This window comes from Megascapheus bottae, chromosome 6 (assembly GCF_031878675.1).
Source record: "Megascapheus bottae isolate mThoBot1 chromosome 6, mThoBot2.hap1, whole genome shotgun sequence".
In the NCBI taxonomy this organism is placed as follows: domain Eukaryota; kingdom Metazoa; phylum Chordata; class Mammalia; order Rodentia; family Geomyidae; genus Megascapheus; species Megascapheus bottae.
This window is the reverse complement of record NC_143514.1, coordinates 20,371,801-20,383,012: the sequence shown is the minus strand read 5'-3', so window position 1 is coordinate 20,383,012 and position 11,212 is coordinate 20,371,801. Positions and strand designations below refer to the sequence as shown.

Genomic DNA, 11,212 nt, shown 5'->3' with positions numbered 1-11,212 from the left:
TCCATTAGTTTTTGAGACAAGATCTCACTATGTAGCCCCAGATTTGACTCTAAACTCACTATTTAGTACAAAGGCCTTTAGCTCCTCTTATTTCATTCTTCTTAGGCCTGGTCATTGCTTCCATTTCTTTGTCACATTTCTTAGTTAGAGAAACTGAAGTATTTCTCAATCAGTTCCTCATTGAGCTTCCTTAAAATGATTGTTCTAAAGTTTCTTCATCTTCTCATATTGAGTTTTGTCTGGACATTTTCTGGCACCATATTCTGAGTACTAGATGATATTGTAGTTTTCTGAAAGCTTGTTTGTTTGTTGGCCATGAGGCTTGAACTCTGGGCCTAGGTGCTGTCCCTTATCTCTTCAGCTCAAGGCTATTGCTCTACCATTTGAGCCATGGTGCCATTTCCTGTTTTGTGGTAGTTAACTGGAGATAAGAGTCTCACAGACTTCTGTGTCCAGGCTGGTTTTGAACTATGATCCTCAGATCTCAGCCTCCTGAGTAGCTAGGATTACAAGCGTGATTCACCACACCCAGCTTCTGAAAGCTTTCCATACTTGTTGAAATATAATACCATGTGGACATGGAAGGACCAGTTATTGCTTTCTGCCTTTTTAATCTCATATATTGAAAATTTGTCTTTCCAAACATTCTAAGTAGCTTGCTTATTTTCTCTGAGACTTTAACTACTTCCACTGTTTCAGCTTAGATGGTACCAAGATCCAGATTTGCCTAGAATCTGTTGTGTGTTATCATAGTTTCAGCACTAGAGGATAACCCAAGCCAAGATTTCTTCAATGTCCTGCTGTTGTATTGTTCTAGCAAATAAAAAGGAAGGTATATAGAGAGAGTGGTCTGCCTTCACAAACCTCACCCTTGTGGGAAAGGGACTCAGATGCTTCACTTCGAATTACTGACCTATGGTCAGATACTGCTTCTCCCATATCTAGAAAAAGTCACCATAGATGTGAAGAATCTCTGGGTTTGTATGTAGCTAGTCACTGAATCCACCACATTGCATTACACCTGAGCCTACAGCTTCACAAACATAAGGTCCACAGTTCTAGGCAATGCCCGTTGCCAGGTGATGTTACCTAATAGATTTGGATCTGGTGTCTTCCTAGCACTGTGGATGTTCTAGAGGTTCTAGAGGTCCACACAGAGCCCTGGAGCTGGATACCATTAGGAACTTTCCAGTGTTAAGTTTCTCAGCCCCAACATGGAGTGCCAGGGTAAAGTCACGTGCTTACTGACTTCTCTACCCATAGTGAATGGAGTCTTATTCCACATTATGTTGCCTGAGGTTGGGATAGTGTTCATACAGGCAGACCCTTGGAAACCTGAGTTGCTGATAAGCTTCTTTGACTCTGAGTCTCACAGTCATGGGCCCTGCACAGTTTTTGCATGGATATCACAGCTGGCAGCTGGCAGTGATGCTGTGAACATGAGATTGTCCCACTGGGGAACAGTTGCTTGCCTGATGCCAGGGAAATACTAAAGTTCCATTTGTATTAGCCTGGCAATAGCTCTGGTGCTACACAGTGGGTTTTGACCATTAATAATGGTGCTAAGGTGAGTTACACCCGAGTCTTACAAGTGCAGGGGCCTTTAAGGTCTTGGGAGGAGGAAAAGGTACTTCAAAGGCCTACTCCAACCTAGAAATGATGTGTTTAACACTCAATTCATCATACAGATACATATGAATATGCCTAATGCAGGGCCAGTTTAGAATTTCCAATTTCCACAGGGTGCTTAGCCCTTCTATGGCAGACTTGACACTAGATTCTGAAATAAGTACGTGAGCTACCTTTTATGGCATGCTTCTCAAGATTCTTTGCTGCCTGACCCAGTACATTGCTATAAGCCTAGTCCATCCGTATTTGTTGATGGTAGAAGCCATGGCGTTTTCTTCAATATTGGATTTCACCTTGGAAGAGTTGTTGCTAGTTTTATTTTTGTTGTTTGATTTTGTTTTGTTTTTGTCAGTGGGGCTTCAACTCTGGGCCTGGGCACTGTCCCTCAGCTCTTCAGTTCAAGGCTAGTGCTCTACCACTTTGAACCACAGCACCACTTCGGATATTCTGGTTGTTTAAGAATCTCACGGACTTTCATGCCTGGGCTGGCTTTGAACCATGATCCTTAGATCTCAGCTTCCTGAATAGCTAGGATTACAGCATGAGGATTACAGGATTACTGGTGCCCAGCTGTTGCTAGGTTTTAAGTTTAAGGTTAAGACATAGTTCTCGCCTATCCTTTGAATGGGATACAACATTCTCCCACGGAGATATTCAGAGTTGGGAGAGAAACTCTCTCCTGTCTGCCTTCTTCAATGTGTCTTCCTTTTTCCAAATAATAAAATAAGAGGAAAGAGTCTGCTACTTGATTTTCTAAGCTCTTGTGTCTTTTGTTTGGTTACATGTAACTATCCAACTATCCAATCTTGCAGAAGATCTTACTCTGTTTCCATCTTATTTCCTTCCATATTTTGGAGGGGTGGATTTATGTTACTAGAGATATGCTTTTAAAAGCAATTGAGATCACAATCACCTTTTTGGCTTGCTTTGCTTTCTGGCTATGGAATGAAAAAAATAGTTGCATGTAATGATATTGTGATATCTCTCCACAGTTCCAAGTACAAATCAGCCATGGATGGAGTTCAGCTTCCAAAACTGTGGGCCAAACAGAAACTTTACCCTTTATTACTTGATTATCTTGGATATTTCATTTTGGTAGGAAAAAAAGAATACCAGTATAACTTTCCTAGAGGAGCAGCAAAAGAGGATTCAAACAGCTAAAGGATAGAAAGATGACAAACACTCCTCAATATTAAGATGAATAAATAATGGTCTTACATAATGAGAAATATTCATAAGGAAAAATGAACTGTGGCTATCTCCAATAACATATATCAAAGAAACCATCGAATATGCTGTAAAAGTCAAAATAAATATCTATCACAAGGATAAACTAAGCCAAGGAGATATAGGTGGTAATGCTGCTTATTCTTATTAACAGAATATTGAATAGTAAGAAACAACATGGGGCTTTCTAAAGTACAGTACTTTTTCTGCATTAATTTTTTTTGGGTTGGTTGTTGGGCCCGCACGCTGCCCCTAAGCTCTTCAGCTCAATGTTAGTGCTCTACCACTTGAGCCACATTGCCACTTGCATTGATATTTTTATAAGCAAAAAATGTGATGTGATGTACATTAAAGATTTTTAGGATGGAGATGTAGCTTAATGGCAAAGCACTAGCTTAGTAAGTGCAATGTCCTAGGTTCGAACCCCAGTACCCCCCCAAAAAAGGGCAAAAAGCACAGTAATAACCTCCCCCCCAAAACAAAAAGATTTTCAGAGTTCACAGTATATGATACATTTTCTTTTTTTCTGAAACTGTGGCTTGAACTCAGAGCCTTGTATTCTTGCTTGGCTTGCTTGCTAGACTGACTCTACCACTTGAGACATGCCTCCAACCCAGCTTCTTGCTGATAATTTTGAAGATGACCTCTCACAGACTTCTTTGCCTAGACTGGGTTAAAATCGTGAACCTCTGGAGTTCAGTCTTCTGAGAATCTAGCATAAGTATGAGCCATTGGTAACTGGCTAAATCAACAGATCTGTAAAACAAAAGAAAATTCACTATAGAGAAATAAAACATGGAAATGCTCAAAAACATATACAAATTTCCAGAAACCATGGTTTCATATTCAGAATTCATAAGAAATTGTGGGTAGTAGAATATGCCCTTTAAAGATTTTGAAGATCAAAATAATCAGAGTCAAACTACAGAAATTTGGTTAGCATTTTTACCGTTAAAACTGAACAACAAATAAGCATATACAAAAATGTATATTGTTAGGGTGAGATTGAGAGGATTGCAGTTTGTGGCCAGTATGGGCAGAACAGTTATCAAAGCACTTTCTCAGGCAATAGTTGGTTGTGATGTCACATGCTAGTCACAAGAGCTATTTGGGAGACTGAGAACGGAAGAATGGCAATTCCAGGCCAACCCAGTGAGAAAAGTCCATGTAAAGAAATTAGAATGGGGGCTGGGAGTTTGGCCTAGTTTTAAAGTGCTTGCCTAGCAGGCATGAAGACCTGGGTTCAATTCCTTGGTACCATATACATCGGGGGAAAAAGCCAGAAGTACTGCTTGGCTCAAGTGATATAGCACTAGCCTTGAGAAAGCCCAAGGATAGTGTTTAGGCTCTGAGTTCAAGGCCCAGGATTGGCAAAAACAACCAACCACCCACCCAACCAAACAAACAAATTAGAATGGTGGCATAAATCTGTCATCATCTCTATGACTGGAAGCCTAAAAACAGAATCACAAAGCAGACATGCACCTGGACACGAAGAAAGACTTTATCTAAAAAATAACCAGAATATTTCAGTAGATGAGTGGTTCTAAGCAATTTGGTACATGTTAGGTCCACCTGGAAGAAAGGACTTCTTTCTTCCTTTGGTTCTCTCCCACTGCACCCTGGAAATTCCTGCCCAGCACCTGTAACCCTGGCAACTGGCATGCCTGGGGGCAGTGGGAGGTCCCCCAGACTGAGGTATTTCCCCATCCTCTGAGATCACATGCACTTCTGCTGTGGCTATACCCCTCCCCCTATATAATCTCTCACTTCTCGCCATAAGCTCTCTTGTTTTCCCGACTCCATCTCGAGCGGCAGGTGTCTGCTCTTTCCTCACACAATAAACCCTCTGTGGAGTTTCCTTTCAGCTGATTTTACAGTGCCTGTATACAATGGAATTTTACACAGCCATCAGAAGGAATAATATGTTCTTTGCAGGGAAATGAATGGACCTCGTATAAATTATATTAAGTGAGATAAAGTCAAGCTCAGAGAGACAAATGGTATGAATTTCTCTCATATGCAGAATCTAGATATAAAATACACTGTGCAAGACTCTAGGCATTCATACACAGCAAAACCAAAGGAGGATACTCTTAGGAGGGAAACACAAGGCACAACATCCATATGCATCCAACATACAAAATAACATTTATCCAAATGAACTCCAGGAAATGGAAACAAGGGTTTGTTGTTGTTGTTGTTGCTGTTTTCTTTTTTGTCTTGTTAGTTCATTTATAAGTCTTTGGGAGGTTAAGGGAGGCACACAAATGGAGGGAAAAGGGTAAACAAATGCAGCAGTGGTACTCACTAGACACTATGTTGAAAATGAACAATACAACTTGTGGGTGGGGTGGGAAGAAAATCTAGGCTAGAGCAAGAGAAGGAGTGACATTGTTCAAAAAGTAACTCTTGGCCAGGAGCATCGCCTAGTGGTAGAGTGCATGTCTAGGAAGCAAGAAGCCCTGGGTTCAATTCCTTGGTGCTGCATACACAGAAAAAGCCAGGAGTGGTGCTGTGGCTTAATTGGCAGAGCACTAGTCTTGAGAAAAAAAGTGTTCAAGGACAGTGCCCAGGCCCTGAGTTCAAGTCCCAGGACTGGTAAAAAAGAAAGAAAAAGAAAGAAAGAAAGAAAGAAAGAAAGAAAGAAAGAAAGAAAGAAAGAAAGAAAGAAAGAGAAAAAGACTTATGTAACTATAAGCCCTCTATATATCACCTTACAATAACAATAAAAAAATTTTTGGTCAGTTATGGGACTTGAACTCTGGGCCTAGGCAATGTCCCTGAGCTCTTCAGCTCAAGGCTAGCATTCTACCTCTTGAGCCACAGCATGACTTCCAGTTTTCTGGTGTTTAATTGGAGATAAGACTCTCATGGACTTTGCTGCCTGTCTGGCTTTCAACTATAATCCTCAGATCTCTGCTTTCTGAGTAACTAGGATTAGAGGCTGAGCCACCCATGCCCACCTAATAATAAAATAGTCTGGTTAACTGGCAAAAAGCTAGAAGTGAAGGCATGCTCAAGTTATAAAGTACCAGCCTTGAGCAAAAAGCCAAATGAGAGCATGAGGCCCTGAGTTCAAGTCCTAGTGCACATGCGTGCGCGCACGCGCACGCACACACACACACACACACACACACATACACACACACACACACACACACACACAGCAGCTTGTCTGCCAAAGATGCGTAAGGCCTGGAATTCAAACTCCAGTATCATTAAAAAATGTGTAGCCAGGCACCTCATGCTTGTAATCTTGGGTACTCAGGAGGCTGAGATGTGAGAATCAAGATTTGAAGTTAGCTCAGCCACGAAAATTTGTGACACTCATCTCCAATCAACTACCAAAAAGCTGGAAGTGGAGCTGTGGCTAAAGTGACAGAATACTAGCCTTGGCAAAATACAATTTCCCGGTCAATGCCTAGATCTTGAATTCAAGTCCAGGACAGGCACAAAAAAATGTATATTCAAACAACCTATGTTAAGGGGGCTTGGAGTTTGGCCTAGTGGTAGAGTGCTTGCCTAGCATGTACGAAGACCCGGGTTCGATTCCTCCGTACCACATACACAGAAAAAAGCTGGAAATAGTGCTGTGGCTCAAATGGTAGAGCTCTAGCCTTGGGAAAGCCCAAGGACAGTGTTCAGGCCCTGAGTATAAGCCCCAGGACTGGTTAAAAAAAACAACCAAAGTTAAATAGAACTAAATGTCCTACTAGAGAAAATTAGAAACGTTGAAATTATACTCAAATCACTCTCTTGAGTTTGATGATAACTTGTGCAGGACTCTAGGCATTCAAATTTGTAGTTTAACAACACTGTATTAGTTCATATTTCATCAGCCCTTTAAAATATGTACATATTTATATGCACACAAACATTCATATATATTGGTATAGTAAATGGTCTGTATAAAACAACTGATGAAAGGAATTGATCATGAGTCCCTAAGTTCAATCATCAGTACTAAGAAAATAATAATAAAGTAAATAGATACATTGGAAGCAACTAGAGAAGAAAGATGCTTAGGGAACATGGCCCTTACAAAATTTAACGTAGGGCTTGGAATATGGCTTAGTGGTAAAGTGCTTGCATGAAGCCTGGGTTCAATTCCTCATACACATAAAAAGCCAGAAGTAGTGCAGTGGTTCAGTAGTAGAGTACTAGCCTTGAACAAAAGAAGCTCAGGGACAGTGCGCAGGCCCTGAGTTCAAGTTCCAGATCTGGCCAAAAAAAAATTTAAAAATCTATGAGGATCAATTAATGTTTATTCTGACCTGTTTCCTGAGGATTATTTTCTACATGGAAACTACTATCAAAGAATTAATCCATAATATACAGATTAACAGAGAGTTCAGGGTTGTTTCATAGATGGGATTTAAGCAAACTCCCAAACACAATTCATTATTGAAATTATTAGCTATTGAAATTATTAGGCAAGAGGAAGGAATCAGCACAAACCTGGATTCAGCACAAAACCTGGGTTTAATTCCTTGGTACCATTTACATAGAAAAGGCTGAAAGTTGTGCTGAGGCTCAAATGATAGAGCTCTAATATTGAGAAAGTTCAAGGAGAGTACTCAGTCCCTGAGTTCAAGAAAATGATCTTTGCTCTCTCTCTACCCTGACTGGCTTTGAACCTCAGTTCTCAGCTTCCTGAATTGCTAGGATAACAGAAATGACCTTCTAATGCCCAGTTTAGCTTCAGATTTGTTGCTGGCATTTTACTATCTCTCCCCACCCCCCAGGTCTGGACTTGAACCATTATCCTCCCAAGCTCTACCTCTCAAGTAACTGGAATTACAAGCATGAGCAACATTCCAAGCCTAGCATTTCTTCCATCCCCTCTTCCTTCCCTACCTCTCCTTCTCCCCCTTCTTTCTTTCTTCCATTTCCTCCCTCCCCCCACCCTTCCTTCCTTCTGTCCTTTCCTTTAATTTCATTTTTATTATTTATTTATTTTGCCAGTACTGGGCTTGAGTTCAGGGCCTAAGCAGTGCCCTTGGGCTTTCCTCAAAGCTAGTGCTCTATCTTGAGCCACAGCACCACTTCTGCCTTTTTCTATGTATGTGATACCGAGGAATTGAACCCAGGTCTTCGTGCATGCTAGGCAGGCACTCTACCACTAGGCCAAACTCCCGGCCCCCTTTTTTATTTTTCTAACATTCTTTTTTCCCATTTTTTTTCCTCAAATGAACTTTATTTTTTAAAATTGAAGGTAGATAACCAGCATGAAGCCAAGACAGATTTAAACAGTTCTATACGGTTATACAGGTGGGGATGCAGGCTTAAATGCACACCATTATTTATCAATGGAGAATGCACTAAGATGTTCACACTACTAATCCATGAAACCAACCACCTACAGCCCTGAGTTCTCAGCATCACCATAACTGTCACTCAGCTAATCAAAACTAGGAACCAGGAATCATCATCAATTAGCAAGGTGTGGGAGATGCTTGGCCAGCTAGCTTTGAGAAAGAAAAAAAAATCAAGAACTTGAAACACCTAGAAGAGTGTCTGCAACAATCAGAATATTTAAAATTGCAATTAAAAAATGCTTTCATCCCCACATCTGAAAAATCAAGATACTTTGAGCCACTATGGGTTAAATTTCTGAAATATAGGGAATCCATGGGTCAGAAAGACTAAAAAGGTATCAGTAACTGAATCAGAGATTTAAAAAGATATCCATAATAAGATATTCAAACAGAATAAACTGAAAAGCCAGTGACAGAGTTTGCCTTTTTACTCGGAGGACAAAACCCATCTAATAAAAACAACAACAAATGCACAATTGGGCATTGTTGTGTATTTTGTTGTTACTCTAAGGTTTGTGTACATTTAACAGTGGCTAGTGATATTTTTGATATCCTTTTTTTTAATTCTAAAGGTAAAGAAACTCAGTCTTCTAATACCCAGAGTAGACAGACAAGAGTGAATTATGAATGTGGATGACGCAGTATCCACAGGATACTGTAGGGGGAGGGGAGAAGGGGTACGCTTCTGTATCACTGCTGTTGGCAGAAGAGCTAAGAAATCTTAAAGAACTGCCTCTGGGGAGTGGCAATCTAGTATTCTAGGTTTGCCGTGAATGAGTATTACAAATCCCAAGGCCCACCACCTGCCCCTTCTCCTCTTCTCTCAGGGCACCTACCTTACTGTAAGTCACTACTGATAAGTTGTTTGCGTGACTGCTGGGGGATAGATTTACAGAGTTCTGTGAGAGTCTATTCTGATCTTGCTCGGTTTGGTCAGGAGCAGGAGCCCATGTGTTTTTGCTGATCGAGTCGACCCCGGAACCCCCAGGGTCTTTTAGGTTGTTTTCATCTGAGTGTCGGTTCTTTTGGGTTGAAGTTTCCTTCTACCTTGCGATGTGGCTGTGTGTTGAACTCCGTTTCAAAAGATGACAGCTGCTGTGTTACTCCTAAAAGTCCACCCAGCTCCACACTGAGAATCACCCAGATGACATTTCCATCCTAGAGTCCTGTAGCAGTGCACATCCACCACTGTCCCTGATACATTCCTGCTCTGCTAGGGCTGCCCATCTGGACGCTGACATCTGCAATCTCTTGGGGCTCTAGCGATCTCACCATCACCGGGTTCACATGTCCAAATTCATCTCCCCCAACATATTTAAGACAAATCCCTGGAGGCCAAGCTTCCGCCCCAGAATTCTGGATTCTCCAAGTTTTTATAAACTGAGTATCAGGAGGTATTGACTCTCCTTCTCCTATGGTGACATCTTCAACAAAGGACATAGAGGGTACGCTGATGTTTGGGCTTTCAAAGTCATAATAGGCGCCAATTGCTGCTTGTAAGTTTCAGTCGGTCATGTCCAGGAAGAAGGCGCAGCCGGCCGGGTTGAGCTGGAAGCCGAGCAGCCGCTGGAACTCGGAGATGAGCACGTCCTTGTCGGTGGTGCCCAGGCAGCTGAACTTCTGCATCAGCTCCGGGTCCAGGTCCATGTCCATGCCCTCCATGGCGGGGCCGGACGGACGCTCGCTTCCCCGCCTCCTCACTAGCAAGCTGCCACCTTGCTGCCGGGCCCCGGGAACCGGGCTCGCTGCTAGCTGGAGCAGTGACCCATTCCTCCCAGGTAAGCCCCGGGCCTCTCACCCCCTCCTAGGGGTAAACTCACTCGGCCACTCCCTCACTCACTCTCGCTCCCCCGCCACCGTCCCCCCAGTGCTGCTGCCTCCACCACAGCCTCAAGCTTCTCCCTTTTTCCCCCATTTTTATTAAAGAATTTATTAACATTGATTTACATTATATTTCAAATGCAATGCTTAACAAACTAGTATTCAAGAAGGAAATCTCTCTATATAATGACTGGCACTTAGGTTTTAGAACATAATTAAAGTTAAACTGAGGGTTTGTATGTCATAGATACATATTAATCTTTCTAATAAAACATTATGTCTATAGAGTATATAGCCCATCATACATTTTTATGTCTATGTAGTTATTCCTTCTTCCCTTTTTACAGAGAGTTTTTCTATGTAGCCAATGCTATGACCTTCGGGCTTTAGGTTCATAATCCTCCTGCTTCATCCTCAGACTTGTTGAGACTACAAGAATGTACTCTGTACATGGTAGTGCCCAGCTTTGGAGTTCACATTTTTAAAAGAATAGGTTTTTTTTTTTCTTTCTAGTGCTAGCATTGAAAAAGGAAAAAATGTTTGAGAAAAATAGAAAGTCATGTTTGGTTATGAACATATTTTATTTGAAGTGGCTTTTTCAAACCTTCCAAAGGAGATCTCAACAGTGCATTTAGACATTCAGTTTCAGATCCTAGAAAATAAATCAGTGTTGCTATATCAAGCCAAATGGAAACATAAAGAAGTAAAATCATGGACTCTTGTTCCATGGATAGTTTCTCCATCTGCATGTAATTTTTTAAAATTTTTTCCCTATGTTAGGAGTAATTACATTAGTATTTGCAAAACTCTTAGGATAGTATCAGGCACGTTGGAATTTGGGGTTGGAGGTGGTAATTCAAATAATGAGCATAGATGGAATCATCTAGTGAGACAGGACAGTTTGAGAAAAGGATTGGTGACCAAAATTTAAGCAAGTCCCTTATTTCAGGAATGAAAGGGAAGGGTGAACCTTCAACAGACAATAAAGAGAAGTAGACAAATAGGTAGGAGTAAACCATCACATTACCAATGACACAAAGGAAATAACTACTAGTGTTGATGAGTAACGATTTTGAGCAAGTATGGGGCTAACAGTATCAACTGCAATAAGCTGCTGTATAAGTAATTTAATGGGATCAGTGGATGCTATGATATACCTTCCAGAATTCTCAGGGATAAAGGTGTTATTCCATTTACTGATAGTGCTGCCAACA

The 11,212-nt window shown here is 41.3% G+C and overlaps 1 pseudogene; it reads right to left on the bottom strand.

Moving 5' to 3' along the window:
- Positions 1 to 8,957: 8,957 nt before the first annotated feature.
- Positions 8,958 to 9,865, bottom strand: LOC150061498 (protein ILRUN pseudogene; annotated as a pseudogene).
- Between the last annotated feature and the right edge of the window lie 1,347 nt (positions 9,866 to 11,212).